This window comes from Solanum stenotomum, chromosome 7 (assembly GCF_019186545.1).
Source record: "Solanum stenotomum isolate F172 chromosome 7, ASM1918654v1, whole genome shotgun sequence".
Lineage (NCBI taxonomy): Eukaryota > Viridiplantae > Streptophyta > Magnoliopsida > Solanales > Solanaceae > Solanum > Solanum stenotomum.
Window position 1 is genome coordinate 33,022,220 of NC_064288.1, and position 19,978 is coordinate 33,042,197.

The following is a 19,978-nucleotide window of genomic DNA, read 5'->3' on the forward strand; positions in this document are numbered from 1 at the left end:
AAGATCGATTTGTGTCCATCTAGTGTTGACACTTAGCTTTAAATTTAGAAATAATATATTTGTTAAGCATGAGTACCAACACTAGTTGATCCTATTGATGACAAAATTGATTTTCTTGCAAGATCGATTTGTGTCCATCTAGTGTTGACACTTAGCTTTAAATTTAAATAAGTTGAATTAAAAAATGTGGTTTTGTTGATGAATTTAGTTGTTGGAATTAAGTCAAAACTAAACTAGTTCAAGTTAAAAAGTTGTTAAGTTGTTTAAATAAGTTAAATTAAATAATGTGGTTTTGTCAATACTAAACTAGTTTTAGGACTACTACTAGTAAAATTATTATTAAATTTTATTTATAATATAATTGAATATCTATATTTTTGTAGATGGATCATCGTTTGTGGATGTATAATATGCATTATGAAATTGGTGCTGGTTTGAAACCTGAGTTTATTGACGGTGTTAGAAATTTTATTGAACATACAATGACACTTGACATTTTCAAGATTAATGGATTGGTTAGGTATCCTTGTAGTGCATATAAGTGCTTAAAATTTTTTAAACCAGATAGAGTTATGGTTCATTTGTACCGTAATGGATTTAAGCCTAGATATTTTGCATGGATTGATCATGGAGAAAGTGATGGATTGGATGGTATATTTTATAATTCGATGCATGTTGATGTATATAACATGGTTGCACCACATGGCTAAATTAGGGTTGAACAAGTTAAAGTTGAACATGATAGGGTCGAACATGATAGGGTTCATGAAATGATCAATGATGCTTTCGGGGTTCAAGGTGGGATGGAACCGGAACAATATTTTGATGAAGCTCCTAATGAAGAAACAAGACGCTTTTATGATCAATTAGAAGAGTCTAGTCGTCCACTATGTGAAGGGAGTCCGCATTCTGTCTTGTTAGTTGCGGTTAGATTAACGAATATTAAATCAGATTGGAATGTTTCTAATGCTGCTATGGACTCAATGATTGATCTTTTGGGTGAACTAGTTAATCCGGAGTTTAACATACCAAATAACTTCTATCAAGCAAAGCGTTTGGTGTCCAAGTTAGGATTGACGTATGATAGAATTCATTGTTGTGTTAATGGATGCATGTTGTTTTACAAGACTGATAGTGAATTAGAAAATTGTAAGTTTTGTAGACATACTCGTTATAAAAGGACTCCGGCTGGAAAGATGGTCCCAGTTCAGGCGATGCATTATCTACCTCTCATTCCTAGGTTAAAGAGGTTGTATGCATCGATGAGGTCTGCCCCACATATGAGATGGCATCGTGAATATAGAAGGTCGCCGGGTGTCTTGTCTCATCCATCTGATGGTGTAGCATGGAAGCATTTTGATAATGTATATCCTGATTTTGCTAGTGAACCAAGAAATGTTAGATTGGGGTTGTGTTCAGATGGCTTCACACCATTCTCTAATAATGCTTCACCTTATTCATGTTGGCCGGTATTTCTTACTCCGTATAATCTTCTTCCTGAAATGTGCATGACCAGTCCCTACATCTTTCTAAGTTGTGTTATTCCAGGTCCCCGGAATCCAAAAAGTTTGATTGATGTCTATCTACAACCATTGATAGATGAGCTCAAACAATTGTGGTTTGAATGCGTTTTGACTTATGATATATCAACTAAGCAGAATTTTATCATGCGTGCTTCTTTAATGTGGACTATTAATGATTTTTCTACATACGGGATATTGTCTGGTTGGATGACAGCTGATAAGCTAGCATGTCCGTATTGCATGAAAAATAGCAAGGCAATCACTTTAAAGCATGACAGAAAAAATACATGGTTTGATTGTCATCGCCAGTTCTTGCCAATGGACCATGAGTTTAGAAAGATGAAAAATGCATTTAGGAAAAATAAGGTTGAAACTGACCCCCCCTACCTCCATTACTCACAGGGCATCAAATTTGGGAGAGAGTTTATCAATTACCTAAAGTTACAGAAGCTTCACCTTCTAGACTTCTTGGATTTGGTGTCGAACATAATTGGATCAAACAAAGCATATTTTGGGAGCTGCCGCATTGAAAGGACAATCTGCTATGACATAATCTAGATGTGATGCACATTGAAAAAAATTACTTTGACAATTTTTATAACACGGTGATGGATGTTAAGGGTAAGACAAAAGACAATCCAAAAGCTAGAATGGACATAAAGGAATATTGTAGGAGAAAAGAGTTATGGCTGCAGGAATTACAGAATGGTAAAATAGTTAAGCCCAAAGCCAGCTTTTCATTCACATTGGATGAGAAACGTGAAATTATTGAGTGGGTTAAAAATTTGAGGATGCCAGAGGGCTATGCTTCGAATTTAGGAAAGCGGGCAAATATGAATGAAGGAAAATTGATAGGTATGAAAAGTCATGATTGTCATGTGTTCATGGAAACTTTAATTCCTATCGCTATTAGCCATCTACCCGAAAGGATATGAAAACCAATCACAGAGATAAGTCTTCTTTTTAAAGATTTGTGTTCTGGAAAGTTGTTGGAGAGTAGTTTAGATAGGATGGAGGAAAATATTATTGTCACTACTAGTAAGTTGGAGAAGATATTTCCATGTGTTTTTTTTTATGTGATGGAGCATCTTCCAATTCACCTTGTACAAGAGGCCCGCCTTGGAGGTCCAGTTCAAACAAGATGGATGTATCCATTTGAAATATTCACTAAGTCATATATATTCGCCAAGTCTTTTATATATTAACATATATATACATATATGCATGCAGAAAAATTGGTAGTTCGAAGCAAATGATTAAGCAAAGGGGAAGGATCGAATGATCATTTGTTCAAGGTCATATTGGGAGAGAAACATGTTATTTTTATTCTTATTACTTTGGTCATGATGTGTCATGTAGGAGAAACAGGCCCAATCGCAATGATGAAGGCGATATTGATCCTTTATTTCCACCAATATCAATTTTTAATCAAATGGTCGAGGATCTAAAAAGCGTAGAAAGTGAGGCTTCATTGATATGGAAATGCAATCAGCTGTGACACATATTTTGCTTAATTGTCCAGAAATTCAATCATATGTCAAGTAAGTGTTAAAAATATGTTATTAAATTACATACTAATAAGTGATCATTAACTAACGAAATACTTTAATGTAAAATGATCAGCTTGTTCGTAAACACATGGGGTAATGAAGTCATCTATACAGAATTTTCCAAATGGTTGAGGAACTATGTAAGTGTGCAATCACTAAGTATTTAATAATATATTCATGTTATACCAAATTATATTACTTGAAATAACAATCGTGTAGGTTTACGATGAATACTCAAGTGTCCAACATTTGCAATTAGTGAAAGAAGTAGCCCTTGGACCTGAATCTCAAGTACTGGCAATGAATAAGTATTGTGTCAATGGTTTTAAGTTTCAAACTGAAGAAATATCTACGAACAAGAAAATAAATAATAGCGGTGTCTATATACAAGGTGATGTTGATGGTACTGGTCAAACTATTGAATATTATGGTGTCATTCAAGAGATTATTGAAGTGAGGTATTAAGGTTGGCCTTATAAGAAGATTGTATTGTTTCGGTGTGAGTGGTTTGACCCATCACATAGAGGCACAAATGTGGATCATCAACATAATATAATTGAAGTTAAGCACACCATGAAATACAGAAGTTATGATCCTTTCATTATTGCACAACATGCTAAACAACTGTATTACGCTTCATATCCATTGCGTAGAGACAAAGCTGATTGGTGGGTTGTTATAAAAAGTAAGCCTGTGGGAAGAATTGAAATTGACAATGTCTTAGATGTGGCGTATCAAAATGATGTTGCAATTGTTCAACAACAAGTTGATGTTGAATTGGAAACCACACTATAACATCATCAACACCTATTAGAAGAAGTATCTGATGATGAGATATTGAATGTTGAGGAAGAAATAACCAAGAATGAGAAAAATGAATCATTTGATGACGAAGAATGGGACGATAATGAAAATGAAACAACTGAGGAGGAAGAATGGGAGAATGATGGAATTGAAACAAGCGAGGAGAAATAGTATAGAATGAAAGCTAGCTAGTACATATGTAAGTGTATTTTACTAATTTTATTTAATTTATGATTTTTATATATATTATACATGTAAATTTGCATACGGATGTCATCAGGCGGTGACGGTGATAGACATCGCGAGAATCTTGGAGTTAGCCAGACTAAACAGGCTAAGAAGAAGAAGTCTAGGAGACCGATAGATCCTGAGGATATTGCAGGATCATTTCTTCTGTGCCAGAGCGCATCAACCATGATACTCATTTATTTGTTGTTCCATTTGGTACGGTGGATCCTCGGCAATATTATCCTAATTATCGTCGACCAGTCGATGCTTCATCTACTTCACAGGCATTGCCTTCACGATGCTATGAGGACCTACCTTTACAGGCTATTCGTCGAGCACGACCCTTATCGGCAGGTACTCCATCTCCCACAGGTACATCTCCTTAGTTATCTGCCATGAGGCTTGGAGATTCTAGTAGCGAGCAGTCAGATGCTATGGCCGGTACGCCTCCATTGACTCAGCGTTTTGTGCATCCTGATGTATCACCCTCGTCTACAGCTGCACCTAGTGTTACACCACATGATACGATGTCTGCTCTAGCTCCTGGCCAGAAAGACACTCTTGGTAGAGTCATGATTGAGCCGGATCGATCATCGTAAGTTTGTTTTGTTATATATTTGTTATTTTATTTTATTTATTTCTTATACTTTAATATATTATTCATGAACTAACATATTTATTATGTGTTTTGCAGGTGGTATCCTGCAAAGGATGTTGCCCGGGCTTTAAAATAGTGTGTTAGAAGACTCTATACACAAGCTTATCACCCTTGGAGCGAGATTCCAAACAGTATACGCCAGGCGATGTTTAATAACTTTAAGGTATATATTTTTTAGTTAAGTTTAGTATACTTTACTTTCTTTTACTATCGATTTAATTAACGTTATTCAAATTTTTTTCAGACTATGTGTACTTGGGAGTCGAGGTACAATTTGGTCATTTGGACCACATTTTAGAGGAAGGCATCCGCCAGACTATCTAGCTGGCTAAAGAGCGTTCGGGATAGTGGTGAACGTCCCAGTTGGATGTTGCCTCATCTTTTTGATGAATTGGATCAGTATTGGAACACAGACAAGTTTAAGGCAATATCAGATCAAGCCAAAATGGCTAGAGGCAGTCTTAAAGGTGGCTCGTTGCACACCGGAGGTGCAAAGACAGTTGGAACAATTGCACGAGAGATGGTAAGTTCTAATTCAAACTTTTAAATAAATAATTAGTTGATACATATATATCGTTATAAATTTTAGTTTTTATTTATAGGAAAAAGAATTGGGACGCACTTCCATTGAACCAGAGGTTTTCAAAAAGACTCATGTCAAGAAGAAAGAAAATGAGTCGGATCCGGATGTGTGGGTGGAGGAAAGGGTCGAACAAACTTTTGTAAGTTATTTAATATGAATAATATATATCAATAGTGAATATATTTATGATATGTATATATATTGATGTCAATTTTTATATTTAATATGCAGAATGACTTTCATAAGTACGTCGCTGAGAATCTAGATAGTTCAGTTCAATTGACACCTGAACTGTCCACTCAGATTTGGAAAGAAAAAGTGGTAGGGGGGACACACAAGGGTAGATGCTATGGTCTAGTCTCTCGAAACGATGTTAGACGCCTTCAGTCAGGCTTAGAAGGTATTGGATCGTCACGTCAAGCCGAGACACTTGACAGTGTTCAGATTGCTGTTATGTCGAATCAAATAGCTAAACTTACAGCGGCACTAGCAGAGTCGGAGCGGAGAAGAGTAGCTGAACAAAAAAGCATGAGTGAGACCGTTTAGCAAATCAAAGAACAAGTGATGAACCTCGCTCGTCGACCTACTACTTCGGCTCCCGATGACACCGACGACGAGAGTGATGGGGATGATTATGTAGATCTCACTCCCTATTTTAGATCTCTGGACATTTATGAACTTTTTGAAATTTTAAAACGAATTTTAAAAGACTTTATAAGTCTTTAATTTATGATTTAGATGCTTTTGAATGTTATTTTAAGTTTGTTGTTTTATGTATTGTTTAAATTATTTATAATTGTGTGTTTGATTGGGTTGAATAGTGTAGAATTGAATTGAATTGCATTTGCAGGTGGGCAACAGAAACTGTCAGTTTTTGCTGTCAAAAATATTGCAGAAAAGCGACGGATAGCGTGGTTTAGTCGGTCGCTTTTTTGGGTTTTAATTTTTTTTAAAACCCAGAAAAGCAACGGACAGCATGGTTTTGTCCGTCGCTTTTTTGGGTTTTTAAAAATAAAATTTCCAGAAAAGCAATGGACAGTGTCCTTTTATCCGTCGCTTTTCTGGGATTTTCAAAAATAAAATTTCCAGAAAAGCGACGGACTGCGTCGCCCTTTAGAAATTGAAAAAAATGAAAATTAAAATAAAGCGACGCAATCCATCGCTTTTTAAAAAAATATAAAAAAAAATAGTTAAAAAGTGACTCAGTCCGTCGCTAAAAGAGACGCAGTCCGTCTCTAAAAGCGACGCAATTCGTCGCTTTTTTAGCAACGCAGTCCGTCGCTATTTGAAAAACGACATTGTCCATCGCTGTTTAGCAACGCAGTCCATCGCTTTTTGAAAAGCGACGGAAGTGACTGCGTCGCTTTTCCGTCGATTTTGACCAAAAAAGCAACACAGTCCGTCGCTTTTGGCCGTCATTTTTTGACAATTTTTTAGTAGTGTATAGTGATTGAGTGTTGTTTAATTGTGTATTGAATGTTGAATTTATTTTGGTTAAGTTGTCCATATATTGACCCTCGTGGTCCTTTATGTATTTTAAAGTGTTTTTACTACTTTCCCTTCTCCGTAGCTACCTTATGCTATTTGTGTGGTATTGGAATTTATGGCACGCTTCTCAAGGTTGTCGGGAGAGGTATGTGTGAGTTTCCTCTTTATGGAAGTTTTAGTTGACCTTGGTCAACATCTTGAGAATCTAATGTCGTATGAGATTTTTTTCATTTCCATGAACTCTGAAAGGTCCATATTGGTCTAGTGGGATGGTTAGTTTGGGTCCAGATAACACCCAAACTACTCTTCCAAACCAATTAAAAGTGTAGGCCGTCGTTGTCAATAAAATTACCCAACTAAGAGTTAGGGTCAAATCCCACAATGAGTAGTGTAATGTCAATGATCCAATTAATGAATTAAAATGCAACTATTCTTGTAGTGACGGAAAACTTAGGTTGATCATTCCACCAAAATGTAGCAAGTAGTCTCGAGATCAAGTAGGAAACACAAACTTAATAAAAAAGAGATTAAAGGAAATTAAGTAGATATAGGGATGTAAAGGAGTGCATTGATAAAATTAGGGGTAAAATTGCATTGCTCAGTAATGATTTACAACTATGAATAAGTTAGGTCATCCTTAATGAAACTTATCTTGTTTCGATTTCATAACATCAGTTCATAGAATCTCCTTTTGGTCTTATCTATGTGCAAAACTAAACAACCCAATACCTTACTTCAATCACCTAAATTTAGAGAGATTGTAAACATTGAGATAATTACCTACTCTTATTGGTCTTTTTCAAGCACCAATTAGAGATCTAAGATAGAATTAAGTTGGCCACCTTAATTCCTAAATTACTCACATTCTAAATAACTCAAATTCATAAAGATCAACCAGAAAAAACAGAGCAATACAGTATACCCACTAGTTTACATCAACATCCAACCCCATAATAACACCCCTAGAGACTGGGGTTTTAGCCACCCATCACCAAAAGTGCAAAAATTATACCTTTCATGATAGAAGTCATGGATAACATGAAATTAATCAATTATAATCAATACCCACTTCGATTTCACCCTCAAATTGTTAATTACAAGGGTAAAGTTTAAAGCCCCACACTAGAAGTTTTGTGTTTAGAGTTTCTCTCTCCAATTTCTAAGTGCAAAGACTAATAAAAATATGGAACTCCTTCTTTCTCTCTCTTCCCAACTATTTATACTTTCCAAAAAGATTCTTCTGCATCCCATTTGGTGACATTAGTTGACTCGCCAAACCATTTCGATGGATCACCATTCTTGCCATTTAGCTCTCCCTTTACTGGCTTCAGGATTCATGTGTTTGAACCTTAGATGGCGGACTCAATGAAATCTGCCTTTCATATTCGACTGTTCCCCGATTATCACCTTTATTCGCCTTTTGAACCTTCATTTTTCTTCCAAGCACTGTCACATTCGATGATGGACCACATGTTCGCCTTCCTTACTTGTCGGATCACCGATGTGTCTCTTCTTCTTGCTTTTGACTATAACACTTGGGCCTTACATCTGTCCATTTCGGCGAGATACCACCTCTTAGGCGAGTCACCATCCATTTTGTTCGGTGATCATCAGCCTATGGTTTTCTACTTTTTTTTCAATTTTCTTGGCCTTTCTTTCAATCGTTCATTTTCTACTTTTTTCAATGTTCTTGGCCTTTCTTTCAGTCGTTCATTTCCTTAGATTTTATGGCTACAATTCATTAAAATATCATTAGAATAGGACAGACTTAGGCATTGAGGACGTGAATTGTTGAGCTAAATAGGCCTCAAATGAGTATAAATCTACAAGTCATCAGGTAGCAAGGCCTTCAACATGAATTTGAGCGTTAGGTGAGATATTTTTGAATGTTTGGCCAAATTTGACTTCAGTCAGTATTTATGGTAAACACACTTGGATGAGAATTCCATCAACATGTTTTGTTCTAGAATTACGAATTTGGTATGGAATGACCTTTGCTTTGTATCTCTAGGTGATCGAGATAATTTTATGGCATTTGTCATTTTATTGTATGTTTTCCTTATAAGTGTTGACTTTGGTCAACCTTCTGATAAGACAACCTCTATTGGTGGTTTCATTGATTCCATTAAGTGCAGATTATCAATTTTGGTGGGGTAGCATAATTTGTTTGCATTTAAGGAGTTCTGAAAAAATCCTAAGACCCTATTAGAGGTACTTTCTTAACATTGGACTGTGTTGATGCATAAGGTGTTGGTGCACCATGAAGTTGTTCTCCGTGTTCCTGGTTTTCTTCCACGATCACGGAAGGGCTGGAGTCTGTTCTCTACATTCGCAAGCTCCCGAACGCGTTCACGAAGGTGTGGGTGCTTGACCTTCGCATTCATGGAAGAAGCTCCACTCACAAAGCGCCATTTGGCTCCCCTCAATGTTCATGAGCATGATGACACGTTCATGGATGGGCAGGTGGATTTTCCTCCACTTTCTTGGAGTTAAGCGACTAGTTGTTATAATATCCCATTCAAATTTCAGCATGCATTCTTAAAAAGAATAAAGGTCCTAAGGTGATTTGAAGAGAATCCTCCAGGTGATTTCATTCGGGGTTTGTTGTAAATTATTGTTGAAGTGTGTGGGCACGTTGCAGGGTCATTAGTTCATATGATAATCTTGTAAATTCGTATGAATTCCCCTCGTTGTTCCTTATTTTGAATTCTTAAAGCTGGAAATTGGTAGGGGTTATTTAGGGCTAATCACTACTTGGATTGTGCCCATATTTGGGGCACGAGTTCCTTGAGCTTGTTGAGACCTTATGAATGAATCGATTGTGTGATTTCGCATACAAGTCTCATGATTATATTTTGACACAATTTCCATTACTAAATTCTTTTATTAATATAGGTATCGTTTTGCTTGTATTGACATTCTCATCACCAATTTGATAGTGTGACGTCATTTGGAGGACCATTGGAAGAGAAAATATTTTGTTTAGCAGTTCGAGTGTGGTTTTGACCACAAGGTAGGTTACAGTTTAATTTCTTTTAGAATTAGCTCAGTCAGTTTTTATATATATTGAGTTACTTTTATTGTTAGGAAGGTTTTAGGATTACATTGTAGGTTTACATGATTCTTAGACTCTATTTGTCCATTTTCGTGTTGCTTAGCTTAGTTCTTAGCCGATAAACCTTAGTGTAGGTTGATCCTTGATCTTGGGACCGATTTAGTGTCCTTAGAAAGCTTCTAGGTGGTGTAAAACTTAGGTTGTCGCATGTTCTCTTGTTTTTGTTTGATTTCGTGTTTGTACTTGTATTTTCAATCTTTTATTTCTTAAATGTTGTTATTGTCGGGTATGAGGTCGTGGACTTGGATGAGTGGGAGTTCAAGTTAGTACGTCTATACAATGTCGGGTGTTACTTGAATGATTGTCTGATGTGTTGATTTTGATATGGTTGTTTATGTTTTGGCATGAAATCGGGCATTTAGTGATTGCAATTTATTTGTTTGTTCTTGAAAAACCTTGGCAAATCTATAATTGAGGAATGAAAATGGTTTTCGCTACATTTTCCCCACTTGTTGAGCTCTAATGACGATAATCACTCTTTTAACTAAAGGAATAAGTTTTATGGGAAAATGCATCATAATGGAATTTTGATGAGTTAAAATGGCAGATATATGGTTTTATGAGTTTATGTACATAGTGGGATCACTTGTGAACTAATAAGCTCGAGATATCATTCTGGGCGGCCCATTGACTGAATTCCAGGTTATGGTTATATTGTATTGCCTATGTTGATGATTCTGAGGTATTATTCCGGGTGGCTCAATGTTTCTCCCGGGCTTCTACTTTTATGCATTGATCATACTACATTGTATTACCTTGCTTGATTGACTTGGTTGTGACTATATTGTGCTTCTTGATGTTGAAATTTGTTATCCTTTTGTCATGCTCTTGGTAGTTGATTTCCTTTTCTTTGTAACATCTTTAGACTTTAATGTTAGAATTATCGTGCTTTTTATAAGTAAGTATATCAACTTTCTAAGCTTGGTTGGCTTGTGATGCCTATTGAGTATTTTGTGTTTTGGTACTCATACTACACTTTTGCATTTTTTTCTAATGCAGCTCTTGGTACAAGCCAGTATCAATGAGCGTTGAATTTTCCATGGCCATTGCAAACTTAGACTGTGGTGAGCTCTTGGCATTCAAGGCTTTCTGCTTTTCCTTCTTTTTGTACTTGTCCGTGCATTTTATATTTTGATTTGACAGACCTTTGTATATAGCCTTTTTGTACTTAGATGTTCTTGTGTCGGTGACACAAGGTTTAGGGATTTGGTTTTTGTGTTTTCTTTGTCTTTCTTGGTTACTTTTGGGGCCGTTTGTATATTGTGTATCCTATTTAAATTTCTATACAATGGCCCTATTATGTATCCTTATTTTTATTTCCATTTTTTCTTTTATTTAAAATTGTTATCTTTCGCAAGCTTTGGGTTTTGGCTTACCTACTGGGGGTTTGAAGTAGGCGCTATCATGGTCCAATTTCGGATCATGAAAGTCTCTTTAAGATGCGCTATCATGGTCCAATTTCGGATCGTGAAAGTCTCTTTATGTCTTCATCTTTAAGTTGAGGTTGCAAACTTAATTTACTTTAGATCTGTAATGTTGCTTGTGAAAGGTCATTAGAGTGAAACACAATGGTTGATAATGCCTTCATTTAGTTTGTTTAACATTTGAAGCTTCAAATAGTTTGGCTGAATTAAAATATTAGATTTTTTTTAGTGTATTACATGTTGGGGATTGATAAAACCCACATAAAGCCTATTTTAAGATTTATGATTGTGAACTTATTGTGATTAATTAATCGTTCTAAAATTGTGTTCAAATTGTTACTCAATCAATCCCCCAGTTCACTTTCATGGATAAATTGTATCAAAGTTCAAATTTCTAATGTGATAAAGCACATTGTAAGGTGAATTATAATCGTTCATTCCTTGTGGGATCGATCCTAACTCTTCGTTAGGTTATATATTGCAAAATTGTCATCTAAACATCTAATTTACATGCATAATTGAACGTTATAACTTTCTCACACATGAATATTTTTTGACTTCTTTGATGCAACGCCTAATTTGAGTTTTTAATATCTCACTTATAAATCTATTTGCTTTTCATTATTTTAGTTTCTTAATCTTATTTATTTTTTTCATTCATTTTTAGTGTAAAAATATGAAAAATAAAAAGAAAAAAGTGTGAATGAAAAAAACAGAAAAAAGTAAAGAAAAAAACTATAACTAAATTTTTTATAGTTATATTGTAATTTATTTTTTTTGTTTATTTGTTAAAAATACACAGAGCATCTATGATAAATTTTACAAGAAAATAAGTGGAAAAATAAATTTAACCATCAAAAAATATAAATTTTTTTCAAAAGTAATAAATTTTTTGACGCGACCCAAATTCTTTATCTAGTCACATACATCGCTAAAATCTAACAAGTTTTCTTGTTTTGGAGCTTTTGAAGCATGATCATTTTTCTTTGCTCAAAACTTCAGGTCAACGACCTCAGAATGTAGTTATGATGGTTTGGTTAGGTCCATAATGTTGAGTATGGTTTAGAGTGACCTTTGTTTTGGATCTTGGGGCATATCAACTCATTGGTGCGAGCGGTTTGCTCGAAATGATATGCGATGGCGTTATAGAGGTTTTTAAGTCACTTGGATCAAAGTATATCCTGTTGTTCGTCTTGTATTCCCAAGATACTTAGAACAAAACTTTGAAGAACTTGGTAAGACACAATAAAGTTTAAGAACATTTTCACAACTAGAAAATTAAAACTAGTAGAGAAACTAGAATTAGAAACAAATTAGATAAAATATACGAAATATGTTTTTTCTTAAAGAAGAATTGTTGTAAATCTGTATTTAAAGAATCTTACTGATTCCAACAAACTTTGCAGAAACACGAAGTTACCAAAGTTTAATGAACCAGTGAAGAACAGAAGAACATAAATTAATTCACAAATCTAAAATCTGTAACACATACCAGAATCTGGAAAAACAGAAAGAAGATCAAGCCCACTGAATGCACAGTGTCCCCTTAAGGAAATTATTCCCCTCTAGTATCCGAGGTTTGATTTGGAATATGTCCTCCCAGGATAGAATGATCTCAATCACCAGTGTATTGATACCCAAAACACTAGTGTCAGCGAGCCACTCAACGGCAGTAAAGTAGACTTAGAATACTAGATTTAGTAGTAGAAGAAGAAGAAGTTCAGAAAAATTCTATATTTAAAATGAGAGGAAATTTCTCAATTTATAGAAAACAAAGGGTAGTGTGAAAAGGTTTTTATTGTGCCTTACCGGAAAGGTCACAAACCTTTGGAAAAGTCACAATCTTTTGGAAAGGTCACCACCTTTCATAAAAGTCACAACTTTTCATAAAAGTTGCAACTTTTCATAAAAGTCACAACTTTTCATAAAAGTCACAACTCTTCATAAAAGTCGCAACTTTTCATCAAAGTCACAACTCTTCATATAAGTCGCAACTCTTCATTTTCCATTCACACCTTTTAAACCCAACATATCCTACCATTTGCCCCAAGCCTGTTTTTTGACTCGTAAGTCCTTGGTGATTCCAAATTTTGTTACTCTACATTAGTGGCAGTATACATACATGGAAAGCCAATGGTTCGATGTGTGTATTCTTGAATTTTTTTGTCAAAGTGAGTATCTTAACATTATTTATAATCCCTTGATATGGAATACATGATGGTGAGTGGGATTGTCTCTTTTTGTGAGTAGCATTACACCTTTTGAGTGAATGGTGAGGTCTTGATTTAAATTGAGTTGAATGAATGAGACAAGTTTTGTTGTGAATCCTTAGGCGAACCGTGAAGGTTTATGTCATTGACTTGAGATGCTTGTACTTGTGCTTGAATGAAATATGGTCCCTGAATTTTAGTCAAAAAGTAGATTTTAAATGAGAAAATATTTCAAAGAAGATGAAATATTTGTGCCTACATTGTTTCTCTGATGTAGGGCTTGACGAATCTTCTCCCTCCGTTCATGGCTAGTTTAGCACTCTAGAGAGTTAAAGACTTGGTGAGTTATCATACTCCAAGGATCATGTCACCTTTATTACTTTTCTATGTCTTTCATTCTTTCGAATATTGTACGTGGTGTATGAGTTACGTCCTGAACACTTCTTTTGATGTTGTAGAAAGACTTGTCAAGACTATATCGACTTCCGCTTTCAAATGTAAACTCTTTTTCTTAATATGAATTTCTTTACTTTTGTCAATTACTATGTGTATATGTATGTCAAGTGGCTTGTGTAGAGCCTCTTGCAGCCTTATACATCATTTCACGTCTAGGGTGTACTTTGGGTTGTGACACTATAAGATTTGAAAATATATCTTTTATAATATTTCGAGGAAGGAATTATAGGAATAATTAATGTATGACATCAACATGGGCTCATAAAGCATGTACAATATATATTTTAACATGGGCCATACATCATCATAAGCCACTTAACATGTAAAGCGGATACCGTAAGCATGAGGTAATAATAGTACTAATATGCCTCAACTGATAACTTTTAAGCTTAGAAACACTTCAAAAATACGGTTCTCCTCTTGAATAATACCCTTAATTAGCTGCAACTTATTTCCCTATCAAGGGTATATCTGACTACTTCTACTCAAGTCTGAGTCTAACTACATGCTCTCACCATGGTACAGATTAACTTGAAGTCACAACGTAGTAATCCTATATTTCAGTAGGAAATTTTGTCCCAAGAATACTACTTCTTCTTACCGTGCCATTAAACTAACCTCAAGTTCAAATCAAGAAGGTACTAGTGCATTATGCATTCATCCGTATGTTATCAACATAAGTTTCAAGCCTATCACTATATAACTACTTCATGTACTTCAAGGTAACCAACTCATCTAACAGTCCTTAGATTTCCTAACGTCTTTACAAGATGAAAATTTCAAGGACTACTACCAAGAGATAAACGTTTCATCTAATTATTTCATACTATAGATATTGATCCCCCATCACTTTTATAAACATAGGTAGAATAATCATACCCCGATCTTCCAAATAAGGGACAACTACCGCCTCATCTAAAACCATCATTCAGCTGCTATCATCACCAATATTGTAACATAGCGAGGATCACTAAAATACTAGAGAATAATTATCGAGAATAAGAGAGATACAATTAAATCATAACTTATACTTATCATGACTTTGATACTAATAAATCACTAACAGGTTTATCACGACTACCGTGAGTGAACGTAAGTATGGGTTTAGAAAAGTGAAATCATAGGCACGAGTTGTTGAAGAAATCATATCTGAAAACAATACATACTGTATTATGATTTCACTAGTCACCAAGAATGTGTCATGATTACATAGGACTGGTACGTAACACCTCAAATGTACAAAAGGGAAAAGATTGCATAAATTGTAGCTACTGGTTCAGGTCTATGAGACAAGTCTACGGTTCGTAGATTAGTCTCATAGAAAGGGGAAAATAATTTTTCAAAAATCAAGTTTTAGTATCTCATTCTACGGCTGACCAGGACGACTCGTCAAATGATCTACGAGTCGTAGATGGGTTCAATAGAAGCAATCCAGACTTAGTGAAATTTTGGGGTTAAGATTGAGTCATGCGATTAAGGTCTATGGACCGTAGGAGGTCCTACAGACCATAGATGCATCCCGTAAATGTTTGGTACATTTTAAGGTCCTAGTACTTGATCTACAGTTGACCTGTACAAATTGTAGAAAGTTCTACGATCCGTAGGTCTGACCCGTAGACCAGCGGTGGCAGTTATTTCACAGGGAATTTTAGGTCTTTTCCTATATGTTTTAGGCCTATGCTATATTGTTTTGTCCTCCATCCTAAGCTCTATATAAATACTTTAGGTCCTAAATCTACTTGTCGCACCCTATTTTTTGCAATAAGGGTTTGTGCAACGACTTGACCACTCTTTTAGGTTTTATTTCAAGGAAGAGTTGACACCTAATGAATTAAATGCGTGTTAGAGAACATAACTAACCTAACTAATTTTAATTAATTAAAGTCAATGAAATCAGTGATTGAGGTAAGGGTTCAAATTACCTCGAGAGGAAGGTGATAAGCACCCCTCGAGGTTCACAAATGTGGGTCTTGGTTGTATCTCATATATTTATGTAGGGGTTATACATATGACAGATAATGTCTCCATTTTATTAATCTAAAAAAATATGTGAGAAAGATGTAAAACTTTTATTTAATAGTAAAAAATAGGAAAAAGTTGATAACTAATAAATTACGAGAAAACTAGGTGATAAATAAATAAATAAGCTGACATTTTATTATTTAAGCTTTAATTAAAATTAGGCATTCAAAGGAACATTAATTATTTAATTAGTTAGAGAGTACTATGTGGTAAAAATAGGTGAAACTTTATTTAAAGTAACTTGACAAAGATGAGACAACAATTAATGAGCAAGGACAGAGAATTAACACCAAATGCTATGAAAATTATAAAGGTCGAACGCAAACTAATGTACCCCAAAATATATTAACCATAATTGTAGAGGTGACTTGAAAGCATTAAAAAAACTTAAGATTTAAACCAATCCGTAAGAGAATTCAAAGAGGCTACAAATGCTTGTTTCTTTATGGGATGATATCACGATATTATTAATTGCGCTCCTCCACAATAGAAACATTTTTTATTTGAGGTCGCTCTTATAAAATAACTAGTTTTTTGACACGTGTGTTGCACGTGATTACCAATTCCAAAAATATATGTTATAGTAAATAGTACTGCTTATTTAAGTGAATATTTTAATAATAAGCTTAGCAAAAAATCATATTGCAGATTCTTTTGTGAATGTTCAATGTGGATCGTCATATATATCTCCTATTCACACAAACATATGACGATTGTCAATGAAAAAATTTGTTAGTTAAATACAACAATGTATATATTTATTTCAATTTTATGAGGTTCAATCATGTAATTAGTCTTATCTTACTAATTTTATCTTATAAACATTATTTGTTTTGTATTTTTCTTGTCATCTAACCAGATGTGCTTTGCATGTCTATTCCACATTAAATTGTTTAGATGTCATTTGAACATGTGAAGAGAACAACTACATTTAATACATTCACATATTTTCACATAAGTTGTGAGATTTTTTTAAAAAAAAAGAACTCGGAACATTTTAAAATATATATATATTGAATTTAGAAGATCTTGTTAACTCGATAATACATTTGTGAGATACATCAGACTTTAATTTAAATACAAATACCTATCCAAATATAAATATATATTTGCATTAATGAAAATATTTATATCATAAAATTATCTATTAAATAAATAATAAAAATTAAACTAATACAAACTTCAACTGGCGTTATTACAAATCATATGAATTTTTTTTCGTCCAAAATATTGAAATATTAAGAAATAGTAAATAAGTAACATTGATAAATAAAGTCATTCTTTTGTCTTGAGCATCAAAAACAAATTGTGACAATTCTCTAAATTTTGAAAAAAGATATTCAAAAGCGTATCTCTACATCGCAAGAGAAATTGTTAACAAAAACAAATGAATTAAGACTACATAATGTTAACTTTGTATATTGGAACATTACATACTAATGTATATATTAAGCAAAAGAATAATTATTATATCATCAAAATTATTTTCCTCAAGTACTCGAGGTTATGGAATATACCCTCTTAGGATAGAACGACTTATTTCATCAAAATAGTGGTACCTTATATTCCGCTAAACTCCGAACTCACTCAACGACAATAAATCACACAAAAAAAATTAAAATGCAAGAAGAAGAAGAGTAGAAGATTAAAAAAAATTATGGTGTAAAATTGAGAGGAGACCCCTCTATTTATAGTCAATAAAGGGTAGTATGAACAAATGTTTTTGTGTCTTATCTGAAAAGCCATGACTTTTCCGAGAAGTCACAACCCTTTGAAAAAGTCACAACTTATTGGAAAAGTCACAACTCATTGGAAAAGTCACAACTCATAGAAAAATCACGACCCTTTGAAAAAGTCACAACTCATCGAAAAATCACAACCCTTTGAAAAAAGTCACAACTCATCGAAAAAATCACAACCTAAATTAAGAATATTATAAAATTAAGAATATTATAGTAATTTAATATTCAAGTTAGGAGTTCATGATTTTAAGGTAATATAGATATAGATATAGATATAGATATATATAGATAATAGTATTTGAAGGATAAAAGATTTGATACACAACGTTAGAATCGAAACTCACAAGTGGTCTATATATGCATACATCTAGAATGCGCAATAACTTATAAGAATCTACACTTAAAGCTGTCCAAGTACGGTTTACATGTATACTTGTGAACATACGTGTAAATTGTTTCCGAGAAGTCACAACCCTTTGAAAAAGACACAACTTATTGGAAAAGTCACAATTGGAAAAGTCACAACTCAGAGAAAAATTACGACCCTTTGAAAAAGTCACAACTCATCAAAAAATCACAGCCGTTTGAAAAAAGTCACAACATATCGAAAAAGTCACAACTCATCGGAAAAGTCACAACCTAAATTAGGAATATTATAGTAATTTATTATTCAAGTTAGGAGTTCATGTTTTTAAGGTAATATAGATATAGATATAGATATATATAGATAATAGTATTTGAAGGATAAAAGATTTGATACACAACGTTAGAATTGAAACTCACAAGCGGTCTATATATGCATACATCTAGAATGCGCAATAACTTATAGGAATCTACACTTAAAGCTGTCCAAGTACGGTTTACATGTATACTTGTCAAATAATTAATAAAAGATAAAGTTGACACATACAAGAATCAAGGAGATCGACATATCCGGATACTTTTAACAAAACGACTAATGCGTTCGAGCTTTCCAACTATTTAGATTAACATAAAGGTAAGACAAAATTGCATCATTAGAAGACTAACTAGTTGGGCGAAGAAACACGATGGATGGTAGTCTAGAAAGGAGAATAACTCTAGAGATTTCTCGTTATCAATGACTATATAGAAAGGATGAGAGCTTAAGAGACTTACCAATTTTTTAGAGAGGAAGAGAGCTCGAGGTGGCTTTTCTCCTGTGATCCAAGAAAAAGGGAAGATAGCTCAAGGGCTGTCCACAGTGATCAGTAATTTTTATAGAAGAGGAGAGATCGAGAGTGGTTTTGTAGTGTAGTGGGTATTGTGTTGTGCTCTATTTTGGTGTTGTTCATACATGAATTTGGGCTAGTTAACATGAGGTTAATTTATGGGTTAAAGTTACAAACTTAATTCTTACTTTCAATTTCTGATCAATGCATTGATCGGAGTGGGTAATTAGTCTAATACTAGCAATTTAGGTTTTATGTCTGTAACTCCCTTGAAAGTAGAGGTTATGAGTCAGATCTATTTGCCCTAATTTTGCATTGAAAGAGAGAATAGAGTAAGATATTTAGTTGTTTAACTTGACATATAGATGATACCGAAAGGAGATTCTATGCAAGGACGCTATGAGATCGAAAGAAGATTAGTGCCATTGAAGATAACCTAGCCTATTCATGTATGTTCATCACTATAGTGCATCATATTACCCCTATGTGTCATTGATTTGATTTCCAATCCCCGCACCTCTAGATTACTTTTTATTTCTTGTAATTCCCGTAATTTTAGTTTAATTGTGACAATGGATAACCAAAACTTTTTATTAAATTGGTGGAATCATTCACCCACTTGTTTTTACTATTACAAATGAATGATTTTACAATCAATATTTCTTGACAAGAATTCTCTACTATATACCATTCCCTGTGGGATTCGATCCCGACTCTTCGTTTGATTTTTTATCGATAACGTCCGCTGATCCTTTTAATTGATTTTAAGGAGGACATTTGAGTGTTATCAATAATCGTGTATCAAATTATATAAGCAATTATGTAATGTATCGATATTTGTTTGACTATTATTTCTCACCTTAATAAATAAAAAATAAATGAATAAAACGATGTAAATATTCATTTTCCACAAAAAAGTGAAACAATTAGAGAAAGAAAAATGTTTTTTTTTAAAAAAAAAAGAGCAAAAAAAAAAACATAAAGA

At 34.0% G+C, this 19,978-nt stretch overlaps 1 protein-coding gene across 1 annotated transcript in view; it reads right to left on the bottom strand.

The window, feature by feature from the left end:
* LOC125870224 (uncharacterized) overlaps nucleotides 1-19,978 on the bottom strand; it is a 1,100,495-nt gene that overhangs the window by 542,156 nt on the left and 538,361 nt on the right. The gene's annotated exons all lie outside the window — the stretch shown is intronic.